We start from the raw sequence: 16,390 nt of genomic DNA, 5'->3' as shown, positions 1-16,390 counted from the left end.
TTCCCACCAGCAGTGCAAAAGGGTTCCTCTTTCTCCACATCCTCACCAACATCTGCTGTTTCCTGAGTTTTTAAGTTTAGCCATTCTGACAGGTGTGAGGTGATACCTCACTGTAGTTTTGATTTGTATTTCCCTGATGATGAGTAATGTTATCTTTTCATGTGTCTGTTAGCCACCTGTATGTCTTTTGAAAAATGTCTGTTTATGTCTTTTGCATATTTCTTCAGTAGATTATGGTTTTTGGGTGTTAAGTTTGATAAGTTTTTTATAGATTTTGGATACTAACCCTTTAACTGATAGGCTGTTTGCAAATATCTTCTCCCATTCCATCGGTTGCCTTTTTTTTTTCCTGATGAGGTCCCAATAGTTCATTTCTCCAGAGACATGTCTACTAAGAAGTTGCTGCAGCCAAGGTCAAAGAAGTTGTTGCCTGTTTTCCCCTCTAGAATTTTGATGGTTTCCTGTCTTACATTTAGGTCTTTGATCCATTTTGAATTTATTTTTGTGTATGGTGTAAGGAAGTGGTCCAGGTTCATTCTTCTGCATGTCATTGTCCAGTTTTCCCAGCACCATTTGTTGAAGAGACTGGGTTTGTTTTTTGTTTTTTTTTCTAATCAGATATTCTTTCCTGCTTTGTCAAAGATTAGCTGGATATATATCTGTGGGTCCATTTCTGGGTTCTCTATTCCATTACGTTGATCTATATGTCTGTTTTTGTGTCAGCACCATACTGTCTTGATGATTACAGCTTTGTAATACAGCTTGAAGTCTGGAATTGTGATGCTTCCTGCTTTACTTTTCTTTTTCAACATGACTTTGGCTCTTCAGGGTTTTTTTTATAGTTTCATACAAATTTTAGAATTGTTTGTTCTAACTCTGTTAAAAATGCTGGTGTTATTTTGATCAGGATTGCATTGAATGTATAGATTCCTTTGGGTAGTATGGACATTTTAACAATGTTCTTCCAATCCATGAGATGGAATGTTTTTCCATTTCTTTGTGTCTTCTTCAATTTCTTTCATATGTGTTCTATTGTTTTCAGAATACCAATCTTTTATCTCTTTGATTATGTTTCTTCCTAGGTATCTTACAATTTTGGGTGCAATTGTAAATGGGATCAACTCCTTGATTTCTCTTTCTGCTGCTTCATTTTTGGTGTTTAGAAATGCAACCAATTTCTGTACATGATTTTATATCCTAAGACTTTGCTGAATTCAAATATCAGTTCTAGCAATATTTTGGTGGAGTCTTTTGGGTTTTCCACATAGAATATCATGTCATCTGCAGAGTTAAAGTTTGACTTCTTCCTTGCTCATTTGGATGCCTTTTATTTCTCCTTCTTGTCTTATTGCTGAGGCTAGATCTTCCAGTGCTATGTGGAATAACAGCGGTGAGAGTGGACATTGCTATTGTGGATGCCCCAAAGGTGGTCATAAGAACCCTTAAAATCAATTAATACTAAAATTAATTGAAATGAAGTCCATATCTAGACATTTTATGATTAATATTTTTTAAACTTTTTTTTTATTTGAAAGAGAGAGAAGGAAATGTTTTAAAGGAAACATATCTGAATAATGCATCTTAGATTTGGAAAGGACTTTCTAAGACTTAAAAATGATGGACAAAGACACAATGTTGTTAATAACTCTGTAACAAGAAGACTTTTTGGGAAACAATTTGGCAATCTGCATCATTAATTCCCTAAAGGCATATAGCATTTGACTTTATGATTTAACTTCTAGGAATGTCTCTTTAGGCAATGATGAAAGGCTTTTGTTTATAAATATTCACAATAGCCAAAAATTTTAGAATAGAATTAAATATATAGCAAGAGGTAAATATTTAACTGAAATTTAGTATATCAATAGGGTGCCTTGAAACACAAATATTTATAAATGTGAATTTGAGTTGACATAGACTAATGCTTATAAAATTTTAAATGGAAAATAATATATAAAATGGTATATATAGAAATAGGTATAATTTTTGACTGTATATATCACACACATAGATAGATGGTAGGTGATAGATAGGTACATAGATAGACAGATAGATGTACAGCGAGGGGGAGAGGGAAATGAGAAACAGAGATGAAGAAAATGTAAAGATATTCATCAACATATTCATTGGCTGTAAAGATGGTTTGGAAAGTAATAGTCTTTCATTGAAATTTTCTGAAATTTATAAATCTTAAATTTCATAATAAAAATTAAACACACATCACGTAATCAGAAAACATCTCTACATAGTTTCTCCTTCCATATTCCCTCTGTATTTTCTTTAGCCCATTTGGTTCATTGTATCTCTCAAATTACCACTGTTCACTTTAAAACCTTGCCTGCTGTTCCCCGGGGGCAATTCTAAGCATGGATACATTTAAAATGGAAATACCTAAGTAAGAGAAACTATGTATTCAAGAAAAAGTGTAAACTCCAGGGGCACCTGGGTGGCTCAGTCAGTTTATTTATTTTTGAGAGGGAGAGAGGGAGAGAGAGAGGGTGAGAGAGAGAGAGAGAGAGAGAGAGTGCAAGCAAGGGAGGGGCAGAGAAAGAGGGAGACACAGAATCCAAAGCAGGCTCCAGGCTCTGAGCTGTCAGCACAGAGCCCGACGCGGGGCTGAAACTCACAAACCGTGAGATCGTGACCTGAGCTGAAGTCAGACACCTAACCCACTGAGCCACCCAGGCACCCCAGACTTTATTCATCATTTGTAACTAATGAAGAGAACGAGAGAAAAAGCAGATGTGATGATAAATGTACTTAGACATGAACGTCCTGTTAATGATTCTTATGAGTGAATAAGTGTTGTTAAATTAAACACTTATACAAAGATCATTAACAATAACATTATTTTAAATGTTTATTTACTTATTTTGAGATAGAAAGAGAGCAAGCGTGAGTGGGGGAGGGAGGGCCAGAGAAAGGGAGAGAGAGAATCCCAACCAGGCTCCACACTGTCAGCGCACACAATGCATAGTGTCTCTATGAACCATGAGATCATGACCTGAGCCAAAATCAAGTCTGATGCTTGACTGACTGGGCCACCCAGGCACCCCCGCAATAACATCGTTTTAAAAATACATAACAAATTCATAGAGTTCCTAAGTATCTTAGGACTTCATAGAGTCCATGTGTACTTTTAAACTGTACTAACCAGTGAGATGGTCAACACACTAGTGACATGTTGTCCCTGTTTATTGAAGCTATCACTGACTGATCTCAACAACTGCACCCACCAAGATTGGAAGCAATCACAGAATTCTTCTTTGTTCAACCCAGAAGCAGCCACCAGACAAATCTGCATGAGAAGAAATCCCTTGCTATCCCTTATTTGGGTTGTAGAGAAAATAGAAATAAAATTTAAAAGCTTTTATTAAAGTATAATATTTTTGTAGAAAAACATACGTATCATAAATTTATTGCTGGAAGAAGTTCCCTTCATGTTTCTTCCCAGTCTGTGATGGTTAGTTTTATGTGTCCGTTTGGCTAAGCTCTTCAATCAAACGATGATTTAGATGTTGTAAAGGTGGTTCACAGACATGGTCAACACCTACGCTCACTTCAGTTTACACAAAGGAAGTCGTTCTCAATAATATAGGTAGGCCCCATGCAAGCAGGTAAAAGTCCTTGAAAACAAAATTAAGATTTCATCTGCCTCAAGACTATAGCATTGAGTCCTGCCCAGGAATTTCTAGCCTGCTAGCCTATCCAACAGATGTTAGATATACCAGCTCCCACAAATGTGTAAGCCAATTCCTTGAAACTAAATCTCTTTGTGTGTGTTTGTGTGTGTGTGTGTGTGTGTGTGTGTGTAAACATACATATACTACATACATACATATATATACACATACACCTACATATACACATACACGTACATATAAATATACACCTACATATACACATATACACATACATATATATACATATACACATTCATATACATATACACATTCATCTGCATATACATATACACATACATATATACACATACACATATATATATAGACAGACATACACATACATATAGATATCCTACTAGTTCTGTATCTTTGGAGAGCTTAACTGATATACAGTCACTGCTTTTCTAAGAGTAATCTCTTTTCTTACTTCTAACAGCATCAATTCATTTTATTTTATTCATCAACACACACTTAAAAGCAGCTTTAAAAGCAAATTTGTTGGGGCACCTGGGTTGCTCAGTCAGTTAAGCATCTGACTTGGCTCAGGCCATGATCTTGCAGTTAGTGAGTTCTAGCCCCTCATCAGGCTGTCAGCACGAAGTCCACTTAGGATCCTCTGTCTCCCTCTTTCTCTGCCCCTTCCCCGCTTGGACTCTCTCTCTAAAAAATAAATAAATACTTTTTAAAAGTTAGGAAAAAAACAGCAAATTTGTTAATTTTAGAGGTAATGATTATAAGGATCATTTATTTTCATACCATCTTGGCAGAAATTGATTTAGCCATTCATGTTCCTTATTTAATCTTCATAATTCATGTTTGTCTTCTTTCCTTCCTTCCTTCCTTCCTTCCTTCCTTCCTTCCTTCCTTCCTTCAATTTGCAGACCAGAAAGTAGAGGAACTAGGAGATTACGAATTCCTCCAAGGTTCTCATGGGATGCCGTTTAGCTTCATTGCCTCTTTTTTTCTGTTTCACACAGTTGTATCCAGCTTTGTGACAAATGACAAATGGCTCTCATAACCAACAAAGTAAACGGGTACAAACATTGCATCAAATTCACTTTACTCACAAGTAGAAAATTTGACTTTAAGAGAAATTGTTTCTACTACCCCCACAGATAAATGTTAAGGCTTAACATTTAAAAATGGGGCAAAGATTGCATAACACATGCTATCTTTTATAATAAAAATGTATAAAGTAAAAGAAAAAGGGGCGGGAGAAAAAAGAAGCTCTATCAGTGGTTGAAAATTGCTCTAAAGTCCTCGGAGTTTTTAAGTTAATAAAATGCAAATAAAGTGACACAAATTTTCATGGAAGTATAAAATATGAGAGCTGGAAAGTACTTTGCAAACTGTTTCACCCAACTCTGTATCTGTGCTTCATTATTCAGGACGTTGTTGCATTATACAAGAGAGAAAAAGAAACTAACATATTGCGTGCCAGGCACTACACTGGTAAATTTTCTGACGTTTATGAAATCCAACATTTGTATCAGCCCTGGCATTTTCCATAATGCAGATGAAGAACTCAAAGCTTGCAGACTTCCATGTAACCTATCCACCAAGCCTTGCAATGCTTGCCATCCTCAATGAATTCTTCTAAGGTGACTTCACAGAGGCAGTCCAATTAAGTGGTTCATTCAGTAGAAGGATCCAGTCCCAGAATCTAAATCTAAGACTTACCCTAGTTGGGGCACCTGGGTGGCTCCAGTGGCTGAACATTTGACTCTTAATTTCATCTCAGGTCATTATCACAGGGTTATGGGATCGAGCCCCTGCACTGAGCATGGGGTCTGCTTGTGATTCTCTTTCTCCCTTTGCCACTCTCCCCTGCTCACGCTCTCTCTCTAAAATACAATACAATACAATACAATACAATACAATACAATAAAAATAAAACTTACCCTAGTTAACCAGCACAGAATTTATATTTTCCTGAAACAATGATGGTGTCCAGACCAATGGAATGTGCTGAGTGGCTCAAGTCCACCACCTGGACAGGGCTAATGAAGCATGTAATGTGGGGATGATAGCCAGTCATCTGGTGTCTTTGGTTGAGAGGTGGGATGGAAATTGGGTCCTCATATCATTGTTGAGCTACTGAATCAAGCCCCAACAACCATAAAACACAACCAGGTCCTGGACTTCCATCTAAAATACTCAATCTCCTTTACTGTATTTAACAGTCTAAAGTTGACTCTTCTGTCAGTACTAACTGGTACAACAATCCCTTTTGGATCTTGTAAGAGACAGCCACAGCTGTCTTGTTCCAATGCCCATGTAACTCTTACAATAAAATCCTGCCTTGAGGACTATTGTAAGTAGAAGGAAGTGTCCATCTTATACTACTATTCATTCCATTGGACTCCACAAAACATGTGTATGTGGAGTACATGTTACCCTTTACAGACTTTCGGGTGCAATGTTCTGACTCTACAGCACCTTGAACAATTCTTCTCATTCTACTTTACCTTATCTCTTCACCTTGTTTCACCCACAACTCTAGAAATTTTGAATTTCCTCCCTCTATGACCTTTGAACCAGTTGAATTAAGATACAGAGAAATGGGCATCCAGACTTTGAAGGCAAGGACAGGCCATTCTGAGTATCAAGACTGAGATGTTCAGTGGATTCTTTGCAAGGTGGGGAATAACGAGACATGCCACACCACCATGGCTGCTGGCCGAAGGGTAACAGCACAGAAATTACTGGTGAGGTTCTCAAGAGTTTATACTCCATTTGGTGAGGAGGTAGATACTTCTTTCAATCCTCCTGCATTGTCTGTGTTCAGTTGTAATTCCTATAGTCCAAAATGTTGTATTGAAAAGTATAACATTAACCACACTGAAATTCTAGGTCTAAGATTTCAGGGAAGAGAAGGAGAAACTGAGAATGCTATTTTGAAGCAATAATTGACTTTAGAAGTACCATGGACAGAGATTATTTTATTCCTGTCTGAGACTGCAGCCCTGTCCTTATCTCGAATGCTCTGAATTAGCTTGTGGTGACTCTGCCCTGTGCCACACCATTCACTATTCTCCTCAGGTCACAACCTATTTTGTTCCCTTCTTTCTCCAAAGATGGCTTTGCGTCTCATGTCACAGATTACGTCAGATGCAAACGTCATTGGCTTCCTGATCCAACTCACATAGTGACCATCGAGAAACCCTTTCTCCCCAATCTCTAAGGAACATGTGACCTCTTTCTTTCCCAAGCCCTTTCTATTCAACTCTTCAATGAATCCCAAACTTACTTTATTTTTTAATTTTTTAAAGTTTATTTATTCATTTTGAGAGAGACAGACAGAGAGAGAGAAAGAGAGAGAAAGAATGAATCCCAAGCAGGCTCTGCACTGTCAGTGAGGAGCCCAATATGGGGCTCGAACTCACCAACCGTGAGATCATGACCTGAGCTGAAGTCAGACGCTTAACCAACTGAGCCACCCAGGCACCCCACCCATGTAAAAGTTACTTTATTGCCTTAAGCTTCACCTGCATTATCTTTAAAAAGAGTATAAGTAAACTTACTCAGCTTAGCTTAACCTAGTTAAGCATTAAAAAAAAAAAAATGAAGTCATGTATAGAAAACATTTCTGGCCATGTTAGTCAAGTGATACACAAATGTTACTCTTACTACATTAAGACAGAATATGTTTACCATAACCCAGGAAAAAATTCCAGGTAGAATATTTCAAAACAAATTCCCAAAGAAATATTCCATTTTGACATTATTTTTTAATTTTTTTTTCAACATTTATTTATTTTTACAGAGAGAGACAGAGCATGAACGGGGGAGGGGCAGAGAGAGAGGGAGACACAGAATCGGAAACAGGCTCCAGGCTCTGAGCCATCAGCCCAGAGCCTGACGCGGGGCTCGAACTCACGGACCGCGAGATTGTGACCTGGCTGAAGTCGGACGCTTAACCGACTGCGCCACCCAGGCGCCCCATTGACATTATTGTTTTAAGTTTATATCATTTTCCCCCTTTTCCATGATGTCTGGTACAAGTCTCTTGGCCTGAGAAGTATTAAAAACAACATTATCATTTTACTAATCATCTTACAAGCATTTCATTCCTCTTTCAGACTCTGCCTGTGAGGGCTCCCAAAGGGTGGGAGATAATTATTTTATGTCAGGAGAATGCTCAGATCTCCAGCATGACTTCTCTGAGAAACATATTGTCTAATAATCACTTGGGACGATCAGGCGTTCATGGTAAAAAGAATGACACCATTTCTAATTGGAAGCTTTGGTGCCTTATTAAGGAGAAAAATAGGTTAGCTTTCTAAAAACTCATCTAATTGATTAGCCCCCAAAATGAATATAGGTATATGCGAGTACTATTTGCATTAGTGGCAATTATGGAACTTTGAAAGGATAGGATTTTTTTCCCTTTAGCAATTTATGCATGACATTTATTTCACAATGGGTTTTAAGGGTATTAAATTATTTGGAACACCTCCCATAGGATCCCCTATTAATTAGTAGGATGAAGTGAAAAGTACTTAGGTTTAAAACAATGATGTTTAGCAAATGATATCAAGATGCGATGGAAGGAATAGTGAGTGCCTGAGCAAGAGCAAGGAATGGGTTAGAGTTTTCATCTCTCCCGATTTCGCTGTGTGACCTGGAAGCCCAGCCAGTTCCGTGAGCATTTCCACAAGCCTGGAGACAGTAGTGATGAACAGTCCCCGGGTCCCAGACTGCCTAACCTGGCAGATGCTTTCCAGAATGGCCCGTAAGTTTACCTACCATACACGGAATAAATATCTACTGAGTACCCTTCCAGCCAGGGACTTCAGATATTTTTGTGATTTAACACTTCCAATCATGTGGGGCAGTTACAATTATTCACATTTCACAGATGAGGAAATTGGGGCTCAGAGGTATTAAAGTCACATTGACATTGCCAGAGGAAGAGGAAGCCAATGATGGTTTATTTTAAGTGAAGGTTTCCTCTGTTCCATGAGACACCTCTCAAAAAAGAAAACTAAAAACTTAAAGAGTAATTGCTCAAGAGAGTGCTTAAATAAAAGAAACAGATATTAAGCATAGACCAAATGGACCCACATAGAGGCTATGAGTTGCGTTTTCATATTCTATCATAACACACAGGTGTGCAATGAATGAACACATCTGAGAATATTTCAGCAGAGTGGCAGGTGTCCAACCACATGACATCAATACCCCATTTCCTTCTGGTCCCTTCCCTTCCTTTAGCAACATCACAGATAGTAGCTTCAAAAGTCTGATACTAATCTAGTTAGAGAAAATTCAGACACTCTTACCTGGCAAAGCATTAATAAGTACTTGAAAATGTCTAGAGGGCCTCAGATGAGATCTTTCAGAAAATTTGTCAACAAAGAACTCCCTCAACAGTCATACAATTGCTAAAAAGTCCTTCCAAAGGTAAATTCAGTGCTGGCAGGGAGGTAAAGGTTCTGAGCAATTTCTGGGGCCTCCATTGCTGCCTCTGTTATAATGAGTACTGAGTATATTTCTCTGTGAGGAAAACTAGAAAAACCAACAAAATTAGGCTCTTTGGTATCTAGAAACAGATCTGAGGCCCAAATCACCTAGTCAGTGGCAGCATTTGTCTTGGAAAAGGAGGGTCATTGATTCACTCTGCCATTAAGAAAAGGAAACATAAGTCATTTCAACCAGACATAGACTATAAGGAATTATTGGATCTGAGAAAGTTTTGTTTTGCTGTGTATTTTAGGGGGGTGAGGCAGACTGAATTAAATCCAACTTGCCCTCCACTCACACTAAGGAGGTTTATCACAGCCAAGGCACATATAGGGACTGTGAAATATTATATTAGCACTTAGATAATGTAACTCAGATCAGGGAAGGCATGAGGGCAATTAATGGGTGATACTTGCCTTGAGTGAACACCAGCTAGGTAACTGACCCTCAAGGAAGATATACAAGGAGAGAGATTTATAAGGAGTATTTATTGTTATTTAAAGACAGAGTTGGTCTGAATCTTATACCCACATCCTAATAAAAGAAGGTATGGAGTCTCTAAACCCTATGCCTAGTGAGAGGGCATTAGTGTGATACTGGGAGAGTTTAGTACGTGTCCTTGCAGTTGGGGAACAGAGGGAACTAAACCTGAGGAGGTGAGGATATCAGCTGATTTGAGGACTGTATCTCACAACTAACCATAGATCCATCTGTCCACAGATGAAGTGTTCCTGACACCCGGAGATCAGATATGGTACTCCATGAAAGAATATACAGTTGTTATGGGGCACCTGGGTGGCTCAGTCAGTTGAACGTCTGACTTCGGCTCAGGTCACGATCTCACAGCTCGTGGGTTCAAGCCCCATGTTGGGGTCTGTGTTGATAGCTCAGAGCCCGGAGCCTGCTTCATATTCTGTGTCTCCTGTCTCTCTCTGCCCCTCCCCTGTTCATGCTCTGTCTCTCTCTCTCTCAGAAAGTGAATAAACATTAAAACAAAATGGTTTAAACAAAAAAAAAAGGAAAAAGAGCATATAGTTGTAGCTGTAGTAAAAAGGATCCTGATCTTGGGAACTCTGTGTTTCCTTCTGGTGTCTACTTTCCTATCTTCCTACTTAGCATTTACTTCTTAATTCTCAAGATAATTTTTTAAAAGGCTAGGTCTCATCCAAAACCTTCCAACAAGAGTTGTATAAACCCCAATGGCCACCATCCCAAACTCAGGTGGTGAACAAGAGGAAACAAGGAACCAAGCTAACTGATAAAAGAGAAATCACTAGGAGGAAGGGAGATCACCTAACAACAAGTTCTGTGCTGTCATTATTATTCGAGCAAGACCATTTTCAATTGCTAACATGAGATGACAATTGCAATTTACAGAAACCATGAGACTTTTATTATCTATGAGTGACTGAAAAAATCCTAGACTTTGTTTTTCCTAAGTTTATCTTACACTTCCATACACGAGCAAGAGAAGGATCTTTCCCACTGAAAAAAGTTTAAAAGAAGAGTGGGAACCAAAACTAAGTGTGTTTTCTGGTCACTTATAAATCTTTCTTGTTTAATGCACTGGCTACTATGATTTCCAGGCCTTATTTATCTGGTCATTACCAACTACCACATTTTCCCCCTTTCTCTGCGCTTAGATTGGTTTTGATTTATGAATTGTAGATATGGGAGGGGGCTTCATGGGAAAACCATCTCATGTTGATTCTGTTAAGTTTATTTTAACAGAGTGTACATTTGGCCCTTCATGAATACACAGAATGTTCTGCAGCTGGTAAATGTTATGGGAGTTTCCTCAAAATGTGTCTGCCCACGCAGCTTGGCCTGCGAGCTAGCCCCCTCCCACCAGCCCCCTTCCCTCCTGCCATACACAATGTGTCATATGCTTCCAGGCACAGAGAATTTCATTTACCCACCTGCCCACAGCTTGGACTCTCATTTTTGTAAGCATAATTATTTGTATACTTTCCCACTCATTCCCTAGAACATTGGTAACCACAAAATCTGCATAAACGATGTCAAAACCAAAACGAAATTTCAGTTCTATTTTGTTCATTTCAATCATATTGCCACATATTTGGGGCTCCATTTTCTGAATAAAAAGTCTGTGTCCTCCATTAGGCATTAAAGCCCTCTACTCTTTATCTCTTCCCTAGCATGGACATACTTTACCCCAAGGAGAGGGAATTCTGAGATAAGGGCAAAATGTAGGCTCAAGGTCACAAATGGGATCATCATAAAGAAGAATATGCTGTTGGAAAATGTTGGTGTCATTTGTTTCGTATGTATGCAAGAAAGAGACTCTAAATAGAATAGGATGGAACCACAATCCCCTTTCATGGAACTTTTTGATTTCTACCTCTTTCCACCTCTCCTATGAAGCTGGTTGGAGGGAAGCCACCAGTGGTAGATGTGCCTGCACACCTCCTGATCCCCATAGGCCAAAACTTAACTTAACTTAAGAACAAGAACGTTTCACAAAAGGAACACAGAACTTCTAGTACCAAACAGACACTTTTGAGTTTTACCATAGTCAGGCTCAGATATGATTAGATGAAGATTTAGGGCTGAAGCTATAAATAAAATTTTCCTAGAGTATTTTTTTTAATTTTTAAAATGTTTATTTATTTTTGATAGAGAGAGAGAGAGACAGGGCAGGAGCAGTGGGGAGAGGCAGAGAGAGAGGGAAACAGAATCTGAAGCAGACTCCAGTCTCTGAGCTGTCAGCACAGAGCTCGATGTGGGGCTTGAACCTACGAACCGTAAGATCATGACCTGAGCTGAAGTCAGACGCTCAACCAAGTGAGTCACCCAGGCATTCCTAGAGTATTCTTTTTTGCATGTGCTCCCTAATTGGAGGTAGTGGTTACCTCCATAGGTCCTGGTCCAGCATTCGAAGTCAGAGTGCTAGCTGTGTATTTACCCAGAATATAGCTTATCTATATTGTTAGAGGCCTGGCCCATTTCTCATCAAAGCAACATGGTTCCACCTAATTGAAGCCCAGTGACTGTTAATGGTTATTTTGAAGGGAAAGGAATTGTCAGCTGGGTGAGTTTCATGGCAGAAAATAGAATTAACATATAACATACAGCCATTATATGGTGCCATGGTGCTAATACATTTGAAATAGAATCTCACTTAATTCTTGACAACTCTCATCATGATCCTGTACCATGAATGCCTGAGTATCCAATGAACTAAATGTATCAATATGCAAATTGACTATTATTAACTCTCATTTATCAGATAAAATGAAAATTCTAAAAGGGTGAGTGATTCATATGAGGTTATACTTCAATATTTTCATGAACTTGTCTAGTTATGCCTGTGCTCTAAGAAAAATTCAGTCAAAATTCATTCTATTCATGTATTGTTTCCCAAACAATTTGTCCAGTGAATTGGCAAGGTGTAGAGGCATGCAATAACTGACAGATTGTTTCTTTATGCAATCTGTTATTGTGGTATTATATACACGAGTAATGCCTGATATACATCAGAGAATATGTAATTATTATGAATAACAAATAGATAATACATCTACAAACACATCTACATGTCTGGATTTGTGTGATAAATCATAAGAAGTTCTCCCACGTATGCAATAGTCATGATTCCTAGGTTGTGTGCACATTTTTCTACCATAAAAATTTAGGCCATTTTCTCCAATATATGAACCCCAAGGTAGTTCAGAGCTTGTCAATTATAGAAGGAAAATATGAATATGTTAGATGCCTTTATGTAACAAAATAATGAGATTTTTTTCATTTACTTTTTCTTCACAATGTATTATTATTTTATTTGTATTAATTTTTTCCTTTCTTGTGGTTTTAAAAACATTTTCTTCATGATCATTTTTCATCTTAGTTTAAAGTGTACTTATCTTTGGAGCTCAAGAGAGAAATAATTAGGTCTATAGACTTTGAATAGGTGGTCATTGACATTAACATTTTCCATGAATAGAGATGGAACTTTATGTTTTACTTTCTCCTTTCTTTGAACTCCCTCATGTTTATATGTAAATTGTAGTTTGGGGCCATAAAACAGAGTGGAAATAGATACATATTGAGGTGCTTAATGGCAATGAATTCAACTCAGGGTAAAAACAAGATACAGACTACTTTAAAATACAAGGCAGTGAATCTGAAGAACTTGTAAATATTTAAGGACATATTGGCCAAGATATTCTTTCTCCAACTCTTTATCTCAGAAATACTTCTCTGCAAATTAATTATACCAGCTATACTTATTTTGTACTCTAGAATTTACATGACTCTTTCAACTATAATTACTGAATTTGATCTTTAAAACATTTAGTCAAATATTAATTATATTATTATTCCCATTTTATTAATAATGGCACTAAAACTCAAAAAGGTGAAATGATCTGTCCAAGATTACAGTCGGTAAAAGCTCTGAATCTAGGAAACAATTTGAGGTTTTGCTAGTTTGATGATACGTCCAGGAGAGCACTAGCAAACGTGGTTTGTGCCAGAGATGATGTCTCTTGTCTTTACCTGGAACAAACTCCAGTGCCCATGTCAACAAGCTCACAAAGGCAATACCCATTCATTAAATTTCCACTGTACAAACAGCACAAGACCCATCTCTAAGGGATCTGACACAAAGTAACTGTAAAATGTGTCATGTGTTCTTAAGAAACTTATCAAAAAAGAGGAGTAATTCTGCCTGAAAGTCTCTTCCTGGTCCCAGTAACATCAGAAATCCCCAGAGAGATGGTCATTAGACATTCAACTTACTACTCCTCTCTCTTATGGTGAATGGTCAGGTATTACAGGACTCAAGTATCCAGGTATAGAGCATGCATTAATTCTAAAATGCCTTCCTAGAAGAGTCACACCCTTATATTTCAAATATCATTTGTCTAAACCTTAGCTATTGCATTGTAACTAATTTGCATTAGCCTGTTTTATACTTAAGGGCTGTAGGTTTTTCTGATAACCAAATGGAGAAAAGCATATTGCAAAGTGATGAATATGAAAACAGAACCCTGGAGAGCAGGTCAGAATGCTCTAGGAAAGCTTAGGAAAATGAAAGTCAGAGAGGTAATCACTGATCATGTCATCTATGCTCTTCACCAAGATGATGGCTTGAGAAAGGCTAAGGGGATATGCAAAAAAGAGATGGGTGTTGGGAACACACATGCATGATGTTAAAATTGGTTTCAGCAAGACAAAAATAAGGAAAATGTATTTTTAGTTGAAGTGGTGAGGAAATTGGTGTTTACCAAGAGCCTATTACGCTAAACACTTTCTATAAACTTTGTGATACAATTTTCTCTCAGTTCACCATAAATAATGAGAACCCTTTTGCATTAATAATTACTTATAGTTTCTAATAACTAAACTCTATTTAAGGTATTCATTATGTTATGGAGGTAAAGTGAGCATGGGATTGCCTTGAAGAATTAATCAAAAAGAAGCAACTAAAAAGAGTATGCTCATAAACACAAAATTTAAGCTATTTATTCACTTAACATATCTTCCAGGTGCCTTAAGTATTTGTGACAGATGAAACAATGAATGTTTTGATATTATAAGTAATGAGAAGTGTTTCTTCCTATATTCCTTTAAGCAGTATGGTGCTGGCTGTGGTTCTTAAAGACCTTACTATAACCCACCAAATTTCTGTCTTCCTTTTTCCACTTGGCAAAGAAAAGGAAAGCTCTGAGGTCTTACAGACAACTTCATGATTTTTCTTCTAGTCTCCACTGCAAACATAACCAGGGGAGAATATGAATTTAGCTAACACAGTGTTATTTCCTTTATTATTCCCAGCTAAGGGATCCTGAAACTAAAGAATTTTTCCCCTGTGGGATTCTCCAGAGAAAATAAGAGCTAGCCTGAAGGATAAAGGTTATATTACATTTCATTTTGTCTATCCAGAAAGGTCTGTGCCAGTTAGGGTCCAATAAGGAAAAATAGAAATGGCTAGATGTTTTACATAGAGTGAACTTAATTCATGGAATTGGTGATGGAACAGCTGGGTGAAAATAGGAAATGATGAGGAAACCAGAGATTAAGAAAATCAGGAAGCCACATGCTTCCTGGAGATGGTAGGAACACCACCAACACAAGGACTAGGTCATCCAAGGAAAACTGGGGCCAAGACAAGCCACTCCAGCCTGAGTTGGAGCCATGGAGGAGCTAAACCTGAAGCAGAAAGAAAGTTAGAGAATTACCCTGACTTTCCCCCCCTCCCCACCCCTTCCCATCCTTCAGTCTCTCGGAAACATGGTAGGGTTTGAACATAAGAAGGGCAAGTGATGGAGTTAAGGGCAAACAAGTCCAAATCAGCAAAAGGCCTTAAAAGGAGAACTGTTTCATCATAATGTACCTCACACCTCACCTACCAGACTTGAGCTTCACAAATGCAAATTTCAGTGTCACACTACCTCACAAGCCCAGGGGAATCCCACTCCAGGATGAGAAGAAGTTATAGGCCCGAAGTGGCAATATATGTGAGAATTGTTTGTGAACTCCTCTTCGACACCTGCAACACCTCCCTCCCAGGGGAGATTCCAGAAATCTCTGGATGAGATTAGGCAGGAGTCGGGAAAAGAGGGTGCCAAAAGTGCCCCAGTACGCAAGGAGGTGAAGTCAGTGAAACTTCAGTTATTACCATAAATAGGACCTTGCATTTCTTCTAGACTGATGATACTTCAGAAAATTCAGATTACTCACGTATATAAGACAACTAAAAACATATGCATTAGCGTGTCAGCAGTAATTATCATATCATACTTTCTGAAATTTCTGCAATGAGTATACGTTACTTGTATTATTTAAGAAGGTTTTTAAAAATAAGGTACTATAATCCATTCTATTCAGCTTACTTGCTGTTTTCTGTCTTCCTGGTTGGACTCTGACTCACAAAGACCTTTTCTGAATAGCCAGTATCTGATTATCCATCTCCAAGCAGTGCAGCAAGGACCCATGTTCCAGAGTACCTCTTTCTGTGAGCCGATTGAATTGGTCTGCCTCGTCAAAACCAGTTAGTCATGCCCTGATTCTTGAGCTCTTTTGAAACTCTCCGACCAAGATGGCTCTAACATTCTTCTCAGCGTGACTAAACTTTAGGGAAGATTGTTGCTGATTATTTGCCCCTTACTTCCTTTTTCTTAGACAACTTAGAGAATTAGTATTTGCAAATTCTTTCTCTGCTCCCTTTGAAACACATGTATAAGTTTCCTAAGAAGTCTCTCACCGGTGTTAGGACC

Source organism: Prionailurus viverrinus, chromosome C2 (assembly GCF_022837055.1).
Source record: "Prionailurus viverrinus isolate Anna chromosome C2, UM_Priviv_1.0, whole genome shotgun sequence".
NCBI lineage: Eukaryota > Metazoa > Chordata > Mammalia > Carnivora > Felidae > Prionailurus > Prionailurus viverrinus.
This window is presented reverse-complemented; position numbering follows the sequence as displayed.